Source organism: Coregonus lavaretus (genome assembly GCF_964263955.1).
Source record: "Coregonus lavaretus genome assembly, chromosome: 36".
NCBI lineage: Eukaryota > Metazoa > Chordata > Actinopteri > Salmoniformes > Salmonidae > Coregonus > Coregonus lavaretus.
The window spans coordinates 32704647-32718873 of record NC_140023.1 but is presented as its reverse complement, the minus strand read 5'-3'; positions in this window follow the sequence as shown (position 1 = coordinate 32718873).

Below are 14227 nucleotides of genomic sequence, written 5' to 3'. Positions count from 1 at the left end.
ATTTTCTTTGCATTTAAATGAATTCCCATAACGAGGCACTCATGAAAAGTAATGTTCTCCTCTACTGCTTCAGAGGTGTCTGTTTCCGCCCGGTTTTGAACCGGGGACCTTTCGCGTGTGAGGCGAACGTGATAACCACTACACTACGGAAACTACATGTTCAAAAAACTACAATGAGGATATAGAATTTTACTTATATTCTTTGCATGTATTTGCGTTCCCATAATGAGGAGCACATAAAACACAGAGTTTTCCTTTATGTCTCAGAGGTGTCTGCTTCCGCACGGTTTTGAAACAGGGACCTAGAGCTGTTGAGTCAAACGTGATAACCGCTACACTACGGAAACTGCTAGTTGAAGAGTCTACAAGGAGTAAACAGAATTTTACTGATTTTCTTTGCATTTAAATGAATTCCCATAACGAGGCACTCATGAAATGGAATGTTCTCCTCTATTGTTTCAGAGATGTCTGTTTCCGCCCGGTTTTGAACCGGGGACCTTTTTGCGTGTGAGGCGAACGTGATAACCACTACACTACAGAAAATACATTTAAAAAAAACTACAATGAGTATATAGAATTTTACTTATATTCTTTGCATGTATTTGCGTTCCCATACTGAGGAGCACATAAAACAAAGAGTTTTCCTTTATGTCTCAGAGGTCTCTGCTTCCGCACGGTTTTGAAACAGGGACCGAGAGCGGTTGAGTCAAACGTGATAACCGCTACACTACGGAAACTGCTATTTCAAGAGTCTACAAGGAGTAAACAGAATTTTACTGATTTTCTTTGCATTTCAATGAATTCCCATAACGAGGCACTCATGAAAAGGAATGTTCTCCTCTACTGCTTCAGAGATGTCTGTTTCCACCCGGTTTTGAACCGGGGACCTTTCGCGTGTGAGGAAAACGTGATAACCACTACACTACGAAAACTACATGTTAAAAGAACTACAATGAGTATATAGAATTTTACTTATATTCTTTGCATGTATTTGCGTTCCCATAATACGCAGAGTTTTCTGTTACGTCTTGTATGTGTCAGCGGTCTCTGCTTCCGCACGGTTTTGAAACAGGGACCTAGAGCGGTTGAGTCAAACGTGATAACCGCTGCACTACGGAAACTGCTAGTTGAAGAGTCTACAAGGAGTAAACAGAATTTTACTGATTTTCTTTGCATTTAAATGAATTCCCATAACGAGGCACTCATGAAAAGGAATGTTCTCCTCTACTGCTTCAGAGATGTCTGTTTCCGCACGGTTTTGAACCGGGGACCTTTCGCGTGTGAGGCGAACGTGATAACCACTACACTACAGAAACTACATGTTCAAAAAACTACAATGAGGATATAGAATTTTACTTATATTCTTTGCATGTATTTGCGTTCCCATAATGAGGAGCACATAAAAGACAGAGTTTTCCTTTATGTCTCAGAGGTGTCTGCTTCCGCAGGGTTTTGAAACAGGGACCTAGAGCGGTTGAGTCAAACGTGATAACCGCTACACTACGGAAACTGCTGGTTGAAGAGTCTACAAGGAGTAAACAGAATTTTACTGATTTTCTTTGCATTTAAATGAATTCCCATAACGAGGCACTCATGAAAAGGAATGTTCTCCTCTATTGTTTCAGAGATGTCTGTTTCCCCCCGGTTTTGAACCGGGGACCTTTCGCTTGTGAGGCGAACGTGATAACCACTACACTACGGAAACTACATTTTAAAAAAACTACAATGAGTATATAGAATTTTACTTATATTCTTTGCATGTATTTGCGTTCCAATAATGAGTAGCACATAAAACGCATAGTTTTCTGTTACGTCTTGTATGTGTCAGCGGTCTCTGCTTCCACACGGTTTTGAAACAGGGACCTAGAGCGGTTGAGTCAAACGTGATAACCTCTGCACTACGGAAACTGCTAGTTGAAGAGTCTACAAGGAGTAAACAGAATTTTACTGATTTTCTTTGCATTTAAATGAATTCCCATAACGAGGCACTCATGAAAAGGAATGTTCTCCTCTACTGCTTCAGAGATGTCTGTTTCCGCCCGGTTTTGAACCGGGGACCTTTCGCGTGTGAGGCGAACGTGATAACCACTACACTACGGAAACTACATGTTCAAAAAACTACAATGAGGATATAGAATTTTACTTATATTCTTTGCATGTATTTGCGTTCCCATAATGAGGAGCACATAAAACACAGAGTTTTCCTTTATGTCTCAGAGGTGTCTGCTTCCGCAGGGTTTTGAAACAGGGACCTAGAGCGGTTGAGTCAAACGTGATAACCGCTACACTACGGAAACTGCTAGTTGAAGAGTCTACGAGGAGTAAACAGAATTTTACTGATTTTCTTTGCATTTAAATGAATTCCCATAACGAGGCACTCATGAAAAGGAATGTTCTCCTCTATTGTTTCAGAGATGTCTGTTTCCGCCCGGTTTTGAACCGGGGACCTTTCGCGTGTGAGGCGAACGTGATAACCACTACACTACGGAAACTACATTTTAAAAAAACTACAATGAGTATATAGAATTTTATTTATATTCTTTGCATGTATTTGCGTTCCCATAATGAGGAGCACATAAAACAAAGAGATTTCCTTTATGTCTCAGAGGTCTCTGCTTCCGCACGGTTTTGAAACAGGGACCGAGAGCGGTTGAGTCAAACGTGATAACCGCTACACTACGGAAACTGCTAGTTGAAGAGTCTACAAGGAGTAAACAGAATTTTACTGATTTTCTTTGCATTTAAATGAATTCCCATAACGAGGCACTCATGAAAAGTAATGTTCTCCTCTACTGCTTCAGAGATGTCTGTTTCCGCCCGGTTTTGAACCGGGGACCTTTCGCGTGTGAGGCGAACGTGATAACCACTACACTACGGAAACTACATGTTCAAAAAACTACAATGAGGATATAGAATTTTACTTATATTCTTTGCATGTATTTGCGTTCCCATAATGAGGAGCACATAAAACACAGAGTTTTCCTTTATGTCTCAGAGGTGTCTGCTTCCGCACGGTTTTGAAACAGGGACCTAGAGCTGTTGAGTCAAACGTGATAACCGCTACACTACGGAAACTGCTAGTTGAAGAGTCTACAAGGAGTAAACAGAATTTTACTGATTTTCTTTGCATTTAAATGAATTCCCATAACGAGGCACTCATGAAATGGAATGTTCTCCTCTATTGTTTCAGAGATGTCTGTTTCCGCCCGGTTTTGAACCGGGGACCTTTTTGCGTGTGAGGCGAACGTGATAACCACTACACTACGGAAACTACATTTTAAAAAAACTACAATGAGTATATAGAATTTTACTTATATTCTTTGCGTTCCCATACTGAGGAGCACATAAAACAAAGAGTTTTCCTTTATGTCTCAGAGGTCTCTGCTTCCGCACGGTTTTGAAACAGGGACCGAGAGCGGTTGAGTCAAACGTGATAACCGCTACACTACGGAAACTGCTATTTCAAGAGTCTACAAGGAGTAAACAGAATTTTACTGATTTTCTTTGCATTTCAATGAATTCCCATAACGAGGCACTCATGAAAAGGAATGTTCTCCTCTACTGCTTCAGAGATGTCTGTTTCCACCTGGTTTTGAACCGGGGACCTTTCGCGTGTGAGGAAAACGTGATAACCACTACACTACGAAAACTACATGTTAAAAGAACTACAATGAGTATATAGAATTTTACTTATATTCTTTGCATGTATTTGCGTTCCCATAATACGCAGAGTTTTCTGTTACGTCTTGTATGTGTCAGCGGTCTCTGCTTCCGCACGGTTTTGAAACAGGGACCTAGAGCGGTTGAGTCAAACGTGATAACCGCTGCACTACGGAAACTGCTAGTTGAAGAGTCTACAAGGAGTAAACAGAATTTTACTGATTTTCTTTGCATTTAAATGAATTCCCATAACGAGGCACTCATGAAAAGGAATGTTCTCCTCTACTGCTTCAGAGATGTCTGTTTCCGCACGGTTTTGAACCGGGGACCTTTCGCGTGTGAGGCGAACGTGATAACCACTACACTACAGAAACTACATGTTCAAAAAACTACAATGAGGATATAGAATTTTACTTATATTCTTTGCATGTATTTGCGTTCCCATAATGAGGAGCACATAAAACACAGAGTTTTCCTTTATGTCTCAGAGGTGTCTGCTTCCGCAGGGTTTTGAAACAGGGACCTAGAGCGGTTGAGTCAAACGTGATAACCGCTACACTACGGAAACTGCTAGTTGAAGAGTCTACAAGGAGTAAACAGAATTTTACTGATTTTCTTTGCATTTAAATGAATTCCCATAACGAGGCACTCATGAAAAGGAATGTTCTCCTCTATTGTTTCAGAGATGTCTGTTTCCACCCAGTTTTGAACCTGGGACCTTTCGCGTGTGAGGCGAACGTGATAACCACTACACTACGGAAACTACATTAAAAAAAAACTACAATGAGTATATAGAATTTTATTTATATTCTTTGCATGTATTTGCGTTCCCATAATGAGGAGCACATAAAACAAGGAGTTTTTCTTTATGTCTCAGAGGTCTCTGCTTCCGCACGGTTTTGAATTCATTTCTCCTCTACTGCTTCAGAGATGTCTGTTTCCGCCCGGTTTTGAACCAGGGACCTTTCGCGTGTGAGGCGAACGTGATAACCACTACACTACAGAAACTACATGTTCAAAAAACTACAATGAGGATATAGAATTTTACTTATATTCTTTGCATGTATTTGCGTTCCCATAATGAGGAGCACATAAAAGACAGAGTTTTCCTTTATGTCTCAGAGGTGTCTGCTTCCGCAGGGTTTTGAAACAGGGACCTAGAGCGGTTGAGTCAAACGTGATAACCGCTACACTACGGAAACTGCTGGTTGAAGAGTCTACAAGGAGTAAACAGAATTTTACTGATTTTCTTTGCATATAAATGAATTCCCATAACGAGGCACTCATGAAAAGGAATGTTCTCCTCTATTGTTTCAGAGATGTCTGTTTCCCCCCGGTTTTGAACCGGGGACCTTTCGCTTGTGAGGCGAACGTGATAACCACTACACTACGGAAACTACATTTAAAAAAAACTACAATGAGTATATAGAATTTTACTTATATTCTTTGCATGTATTTGCGTTCCAATAATGAGTAGCACATAAAACGCATAGTTTTCTGTTACGTCTTGTATGTGTCAGCGGTCTCTGCTTCCACACGGTTTTGAAACAGGGACCTAGAGCGGTTGAGTCAAACGTGATAACCTCTGCACTACGGAAACTGCTAGTTGAAGAGTCTACAAGGAGTAAACAGAATTTTACTGATTTTCTTTGCATTTAAATGAATTCCCATAACGAGGCACTCATGAAAAGGAATGTTCTCCTCTACTGCTTCAGAGATGTCTGTTTCCGCCCGGTTTTGAACCGGGGACCTTTCGCGTGTGAGGCGAACGTGATAACCACTACACTACGGAAACTACATTTTAAAAAAACTACAATGAGTATATAGAATTTTACTTATATTCTTTGCATGTATTTGCGTTCCCATAATGAGGAGCACATAAAACAAAGAGTTTTTCTTTATGTCTCAGAGGTCTCTGCTTCCGCACGGTTTTGAAACAGGGACCGAGAGCGGTTGAGTCAAACGTGATAACCGCTACACTACGGAAACTGCTAGTTGAAGAGTCTACAAGGAGTAAACAGAATTTTACTGATTTTCTTTGCATTTAAATGAATTCCCATAACGAGGCACTCATGAAAAGGAATGTTCTCCTCTACTGCTTCAGAGATGTCTGTTTCCGCCCGGTTTTGAACCGGGGACCTTTCGCGTGTGAGGCGAACGTGATAACCACTACACTACGGAAACTACATGTTCAAAAAACTACAATGAGGATATAGAATTTTACTTATATTCTTTGCATGTATTTGCGTTCCCATAATGAGGAGCACATAAAACACAGAGTTTTCCTTTATGTCTCAGAGGTGTCTGCTTCCGCAGGGTTTTGAAACAGGGACCTAGAGCGGTTGAGTCAAACGTGATAACCGCTACACTACGGAAACTGCTAGTTGAAGAGTCTACAAGGAGTAAACAGAATTTTACTGATTTTCTTTGCATTTAAATGAATTCCCATAACGAGGCACTCATGAAAAGGAATGTTCTCCTCTATTATTTCAGAGATGTCTGTTTCCGCCCGGTTTTGAACCGGGGACCTTTCGCGTGTGAGGTGAACGTGATAACCACTACACTACGGAAACTACATTTTAAAAAAACTACAATGAGTATATAGAATTATATTTATATTCTTTGCATGTATTTGCATTCCCATAATGAGGAGCACATAAAACAAAGAGTTTTCCTTTATGTCTCAGAGGTCTCTGCTTCCGCACGGTTTTGAAACAGGGACCGAGAGCGGTTGAGTCAAACGTGATAACCGCTACACTACGGAAACTGCTGGTTGAAGAGTCTACAAGGAGTAAACAGAATTTTACTGATTTTCTTTGCATTTAAATGAATTCCCATAACGAGGCACTCATGAAAAGGAATGTTCTCCTCTATTGTTTCAGAGATGTCTGTTTCCGCCGGTTTTGAACCGGGGACCTTTCGCGTGTGAGGCGAACGTGATAACCACTACACTACGGAAACTACATTTTAAAAAAACTACAATGAGTATATAGAATTTTACTTATATTCTTTGCATGTATTTGCGTTCCCATAATGAGGAGCACATAAAACAAAGAGTTTTTCTTTATGTCTCAGAGGTCTCTGCTTCCGCACGGTTTTGAAACAGGGACCGAGAGCGGTTGAGTCAAACGTGATAACCGCTACACTACGGAAACTGCTAGTTGAAGAGTCTACAAGGAGTAAACAGAATTTTACTGATTTTCTTTGCATTTAAATGAATTCCCATAACGAGGCACTCATGAAAAGGAATGTTCTCCTCTACTGCTTCAGAGATGTCTGTTTCCGCCCGGTTTTGAACCGGGGACCTTTCGCGTGTGAGGCGAACGTGATAACCACTACACTACGGAAACTACATGTTCAAAAAACTACAATGAGGATATAGAATTTTACTTATATTCTTTGCATGTATTTGCGTTCCCATAATGAGGAGCACATAAAACACAGAGTTTTCCTTTATGTCTCAGAGGTGTCTGCTTCCGCACGGTTTTGAAACAGGGACCTAGAGCTGTTGAGTCAAACGTGATAACCGCTACACTACGGAAACTGCTAGTTGAAGAGTCTACAAGGAGTAAACAGAATTTTACTGATTTTCTTTGCATTTAAATGAATTCCCATCACGAGGCACTCATGAAAAGGAATGTTCTCCTCTAATGTTTCAGAGATGTCTGTTTCCGCCCGGTTTTGAACCGGGGACCTATCGCGTGTGAGGCGAACGTGATAACCACTACACTACTGAAACTACATGGTAAAAAAAGTACAATGAGTATATAGAATTTTACTTATATTCTTTGCATGTATTTGCGTTCCCATACTGAGGAGCACATAAAACAAAGAGTTTTCCTTTATGTCTCAGAGGTCTCTGCTTCCGCACGGTTTTGAAACAGGGACCGAGAGCGGTTGAGTCAAACGTGATAACCGCTACACTACGGAAACTGCTAGTTCAAGAGTCTACAAGGAGTAAACAGAATTTTACTGATTTTCTTTGCATTTCAATGAATTCCCATAACGAGGCACTCATGAAAAGGAATGTTCTCCTCTACTGCTTCAGAGATGTCTGTTTCCACCCGGTTTTGAACCGGGGACCTTTCGCGTGTGAGGAAAACGTGATAACCACTACACTACGAAAACTACATGTTAAAAGAACTACAATGAGTATATAGAATTTTACTTATATTCTTTGCATGTATTTGCATTCCCATAATACGCAGAGTTGTCTGTTACGTCTTGTATGTGTCAGCGGTCTCTGCTTCCGCATGGTTTTGAAACAGGGACCTAGAGCGGTTGAGTCAAACGTGATAACCGCTGCACTACGGAAACTGCTAGTTGAAGAGTCTACAAGGAGTAAACAGAATTTTACTGATTTTCTTTGCATTTAAATGAATTCCCATAACGAGGCACTCATGAAAAGGAATGTTCTCCTCTACTGCTTCAGAGATGTCTGTTTCTGCCCGGTTTTGAACCGGGGACCTTTTGCGTGTGAGGCGAACGTGATAACCACTACACTACTGAAACTACATGGTAAAAAAAGTACAATGAGTATATAGAATTTTACTTATATTCTTTGCATGTATTTGCGTTCCCATACTGAGGAGCACATAAAACAAAGAGTTTTCCTTTATGTCTCAGAGGTCTCTGCTTCCGCACGGTTTTGAAACAGGGACCGAGAGCGGTTGAGTCAAACGTGATAACCGCTACACTACGGAAACTGCTAGTTCAAGAGTCTACAAGGAGTAAACAGAATTTTACTGATTTTCTTTGCATTTCAATGAATTCCCATAACGAGGCACTCATGAAAAGGAATGTTCTCCTCTACTGCTTCAGAGATGTCTGTTTCCACCCGGTTTTGAACCGGGGACCTTTCGCGTGTGAGGAAAACGTGATAACCACTACACTACGAAAACTACATGTTAAAAGAACTACAATGAGTATATAGAATTTTACTTATATTCTTTGCATGTATTTGCGTTCCCATAATACGCAGAGTTGTCTGTTACGTCTTGTATGTGTCAGCGGTCTCTGCTTCCGCATGGTTTTGAAACAGGGACCTAGAGTGGTTGAGTCAAACGTGATAACCGCTGCACTACGGAAACTGCTAGTTGAAGAGTCTACAAGGAGTAAACAGAATTTTACTGATTTTCTTTGCATTTAAATGAATTCCCATAACGAGGCACTCATGAAAAGGAATGTTCTCCTCTACTGCTTCAGAGATGTCTGTTTCTGCCCGGTTTTGAACCGGGGACCTTTTGCGTGTGAGGCGAACGTGATAACCACTACACTACTGAAACTACATGGTAAAAAAAGTACAATGAGTATATAGAATTTTACTTGTATTCTTTGCATGTATTTGCGTTCCCATACTGAGGAGCACATAAAACAAAGAGTTTTCCTTTATGTCTCAGAGGTCTCTGCTTCCGCACGGTTTTGAAACAGGGACCGAGAGCGGTTGAGTCAAACGTGATAACCGCTACACTACGGAAACTGCTAGTTCAAGAGTCTACAAGGAGTAAACAGAATTTTACTGATTTTCTTTGCATTTCAATGAATTCCCATAACGAGGCACTCATGAAAAGGAATGTTCTCCTCTACTGCTTCAGAGATGTCTGTTTCCACCCGGTTTTGAACCAGGGACCTTTCGCGTGTGAGGAAAACGTGATAACCACTACACTACGAAAACTACATGTTAAAAGAACTACAATGAGTATATAGAATTTTACTTATATTCTTTGCATGTATTTGCGTTCCCATAATACGCAGAGTTTTCTGTTACGTCTTGTATGTGTCAGCGGTCTCTGCTTCCGCACGGTTTTGAAACAGGGACCTAGAGCGGTTGAGTCAAACGTGATAACCGCTGCACTACGGAAACTGCTAGTTGAAGAGTCTACAAGGAGTAAACAGAATTTTACTGATTTTCTTTGCATTTAAATGAATTCCAATAACGAGGCACTCATGAGAAGGAATGTTCTCCTCTACTGCTTCAGAGATGTCTGTTTCCGCCCGGTTTTGAACCGGGGACCTTTCGCGTGTGAGGCGAACGTGATAACGACTACACTACGGAAACTACATGTTCAAAAAACTACAATGAGGATATAGAATTTTACTTATATTCTTTGCATGTATTTGCGTTCCCATAAAGAGGAGCACATAAAACACAGAGTTTTCCTTTATGTCTCAGAGGTGTCTGCTTCCGCACGGTTTTGAAACAGGGACCTAGAGCTGTTGAGTCAAACGTGATAACCGCTACACTACGGAAACTGCTAGTTCAAGAGTCTACAAGGAGTAAACAGAATTTTACTGATTTTCTTTGCATTTAAATGAATTACCATAACGAGGCATTCATGAAATGGAATGTTCTCCTCTATTGTTTCAGAGACGTCTGTTTCCGCCGGTTTTGAACCGGGGACCTTTCGCGTGTGAGGCGAACGTGATAACCACTACACTACGGAAACTACATTTTTAAAAAACTACAATGAGTATATAGAATTTTACTTATATTCTTTGCATGTATTTGCGTTCCCATAATGAGGAGCACATAAAACAAAGAGTTTTTCTTTATGTCTCAGTGGTCTCTGCTTCCGCACGGTTTTGAAACAGGGACCGAGAGCGGTTGAGTCAAACGTGATAACCGCTACACTACGGAAACTGCTAGTTGAAGAGTCTACAAGGAGTAAACAGAATTTTACTGATTTTCTTTGCATTTAAATGAATTCCCATAACGAGGCACTCATGAAGAGGAATGTTCTCCTCTACTGCTTCAGAGATGTCTGTTTCCGCCCGGTTTTGAACCGGGGACCTTTCGCGTGTGAGGCGAACGTGATAACCACTACACTACTGAAACTACATGGTAAAAAAAGTACAATGAGTATATAGAATTTTACTTATATTCTTTGCATGTATTTGCGTTCCCATACTGAGGAGCACATAAAACAAAGAGTTTTCCTTTATGTCTCAGAGGTCTCTGCTTCCGCACGGTTTTGAAACAGGGACCGAGAGCGGTTGAGTCAAACGTGATAACCGCTACACTACGGAAACTGCTAGTTCAAGAGTCTACAAGGAGTAAACAGAATTTTACTGATTTTCTTTGCATTTCAATGAATTCCCATAACGAGGCACTCATGAAAAGGAATGTTCTCCTCTACTGCTTCAGAGATGTCTGTTTCCACCCGGTTTTGAACCGGGGACCTTTCGCGTGTGAGGAAAACGTGATAACCACTACACTACGAAAACTACATGTTAAAAGAACTACAATGAGTATATAGAATTTTACTTATATTCTTTGCAAGTATTTGCGTTCCCATAATACGCAGAGTTTTCTGTTACGTCTTGTATGTGTCAGCGGTCTCTGCTTCCGCACGGTTTTGAAACAGGGACCTAGAGCGGTTGAGTCAAACGTGATAACCGCTGCACTACGGAAACTGCTAGTTGAAGAGTCTACAAGGAGTAAACAGAATTTTACTGATTTTCTTTGCATTTAAATGAATTCCCATAACGAGGCACTCATGAAAAGGAATGTTCTCCTCTACTGCTTCAGAGATGTCTGTTTCTGCCCGGTTTTGAACCGGGGACCTTTCGCGTGTGAGGCAAACGTGATAACCACTACACTACAGAAACTTCATGTTCAAAAAACTACAATGAGGATATAGAATTTTACTTATATTCTTTGCATGTATTTGCGTTCCCATAATGAGGAGCACATAAAACACAGAGTTTTCCTTTATGTCTCAGAGGTGTCTGCTTCCGCAGGGTTTTGAAACAGGGACCTAGAGCGGTTGAGTCAAACGTGATAACCGCTACACTACGGAAACTGCTGGTTGAAGAGTCTACAAGGAGTAAACAGAATTTTACTGATTTTCTTTGCATTTAAATGAATTCCCATAACGAGGCACTCATGAAAAGGAATGTTCTCCTCTATTGTTTCAGAGACGTCTGTTTCCCCCCGGTTTTGAACCGGGGACCTTTCGCGTGTGAGGCGAACGTGATAACCACTACACTACGGAAACTACATTTAAAAACAACTACAATGAGTATATAGAATTTTACTTATATTCTTTGCATGTATTTGCGTTCCAATAATGAGTAGCACATAAAACGCATAGTTTTCTGTTACGTCTTGTATGTGTCAGCGGTCTCTGCTTCCACACGGTTTTGAAACAGGGACCTAGAGCGGTTGAGTCAAACGTGATAACCGCTGCACTACGGAAACTGCTAGTTGAAGAGTCTACAAGGAGTAAACAGAATTTTACTGATTTTCTTTGCATTTAAATGAATTCCCATAAAGAGGCACTCATGAAAAGGAATGTTCTTCTCTACTGCTTCAGAGATGTCTGTTTCCGCCCGGTTTTGAACCGGGGACCTTTCGCGTGTGAGGCAAACGTGATAACCACTACACTACAGAAACTACATGTTCAAAAAACTACAATGAGGATATAGAATTTTACTTATATACTTTGCATGTATTTGCGTTCCCATAATGAGGAGCACATAAAAGACAGAGTTTTCCTTTATGTCTCAGAGGTGTCTGCTTCCGCAGGGTTTTGAAACAGGGACCTAGAGCGGTTGAGTCAAACGTGATAACCGCTACACTACGGAAACTGCTAGTTGAAGAGTCTACAAGGAGTAAACAGAATTTTACTGATTTTCTTTGCATTTAAATGAATTCCCATAACGAGGCACTCATGAAAAGGAATGTTCTCCTCTACTGCTTCAGAGATGTCTGTTTCCGCCCGGTTTTGAACCGGGGACCTTTCGCGTGTGAGGCGAACGTGAAAACCACTACACTACAGAAACTACATGTTCAAAAAACTACAATGAGGATATAGAATTTTACTTATATTCTTTGCATGTATTTGCGTTCCCATAATGAAGAGCACATAAAACACAGAGTTTTCCTTTATGTCTCAGAGGTGTCTGCTTCCGCAGGGTTTTGAAACAGGGACCTAGAGCGGTTGAGTCAAACGTGATAACCGCTACACTACGGAAACTGCTGGTTGAAGAGTCTACAAGGAGTAAACAGAATTTTACTGATTTTCTTTGCAATTAAATGAATTCCCATAACGAGGCACTCATGAAAAGGAATGTTCTCCTCTATTGTTTCAGAGATGTCTGTTTCCCCCCGGTTTTGAACCGGGGACCTTTCGCGTGTGAGGCGAACGTGATAACCACTACACTACGGAAACTACATTAAAAAAAAACTACAATGAGGATATAGAATTTTACTTATATTCTTTGCATGTATTTGCGTTCCAATAATGAGTAGCACATAAAACGCATAGTTTTCTGTTACGTCTTGTATGTGTCAGCGGTCTCTGCTTCCACACGGTTTTGAAACAGGGACCTAGAGCGGTTGAGTCAAACGTGATAACCGCTGCACTACGGAAACTGCTAGTTGAAGAGTCTACAAGGAGTAAACAGAATTTTACTGATTTTCTTTGCATTTAAATGAATTCCCATAACGAGGCACTCATGAAAAGGAATATTCTCCTCTACTGCTTCAGAGATGTCTGTTTCCGCCCGGTTTTGAACCAGGGACCTTTCGCGTGTGAGGCGAACTTGATAACCACTACACTACGGAACCTACAATGAGTATATAGAATTTTACTTATATTCTTTGCGTTCCCATAATACGCAGAGTTTTCTGTTACTTCTTGTATGTGTCAGCGGTCTCTGCTTCCGCACGGTTTTGAAACAGGGACCTAGAGCGGTTGAGTCAAACGTGATAACCGCTGCACTACGGAAACTGCTAGTTGAAGAGTCTACAAGGAGTAAACAGAATTTTACTGATTTTCTTTGCATTTAAATGAATTCCCATAACGAGGCACTCATGAAAAGGAATGTTCTCCTCTACTGCTTCAGAGATGTCTGTTTCTGCCCGGTTTTGAACCGGGGACCTTTCGCGTGTGAGGCAAACGTGATAACCACAACACTACAGAAACTTCATGTTCAAAAAACTACAATGAGGATATAGAATTTTACTTATATTCTTTGCATGTATTTGCGTTCCCATAATGAGGAGCACATAAAACACAGAGTTTTCCTTTATGTCTCAGAGGTGTCTGCTTCCGCAGGGTTTTGAAACAGGGACCTAGAGCGGTTGAGTCAAACGTGATAACCGCTACACTACGGAAACTGCTAGTTGAAGAGTCTACAAGGAGTAAACAGAATTTTACTGATTTTCTTTGCATTTAAATGAATTCCCATAACGAGGCACTCATGAAAAGGAATGTTCTCCTCTACTGCTTCAGAGATGTCTGTTTCCGCCCGGTTTTGAACCGGGGACCTTTCGCGTGTGAGGCAAACTTGATAACCACTACACTACGGAAACTACATGTTTAAAAAACTACAATGAGTATATAGAATTTTACTTATATTCTTTGCGTTCCCATAATACGCAGAGTTTTCTGTTACGTCTTGTATGTGTCAGCGGTCTCTGCTTCCGCACGGTTTTGAAACAGGGACCTAGAGCGGTTGAGTCAAACGTGATAACCGCTGCACTACGGAAACTGCTAGTTGAAGAGTCTACAAGGAGTAAACAGAATTTTACTGATTTTCTTTGCATTTAAATGAATTCCCA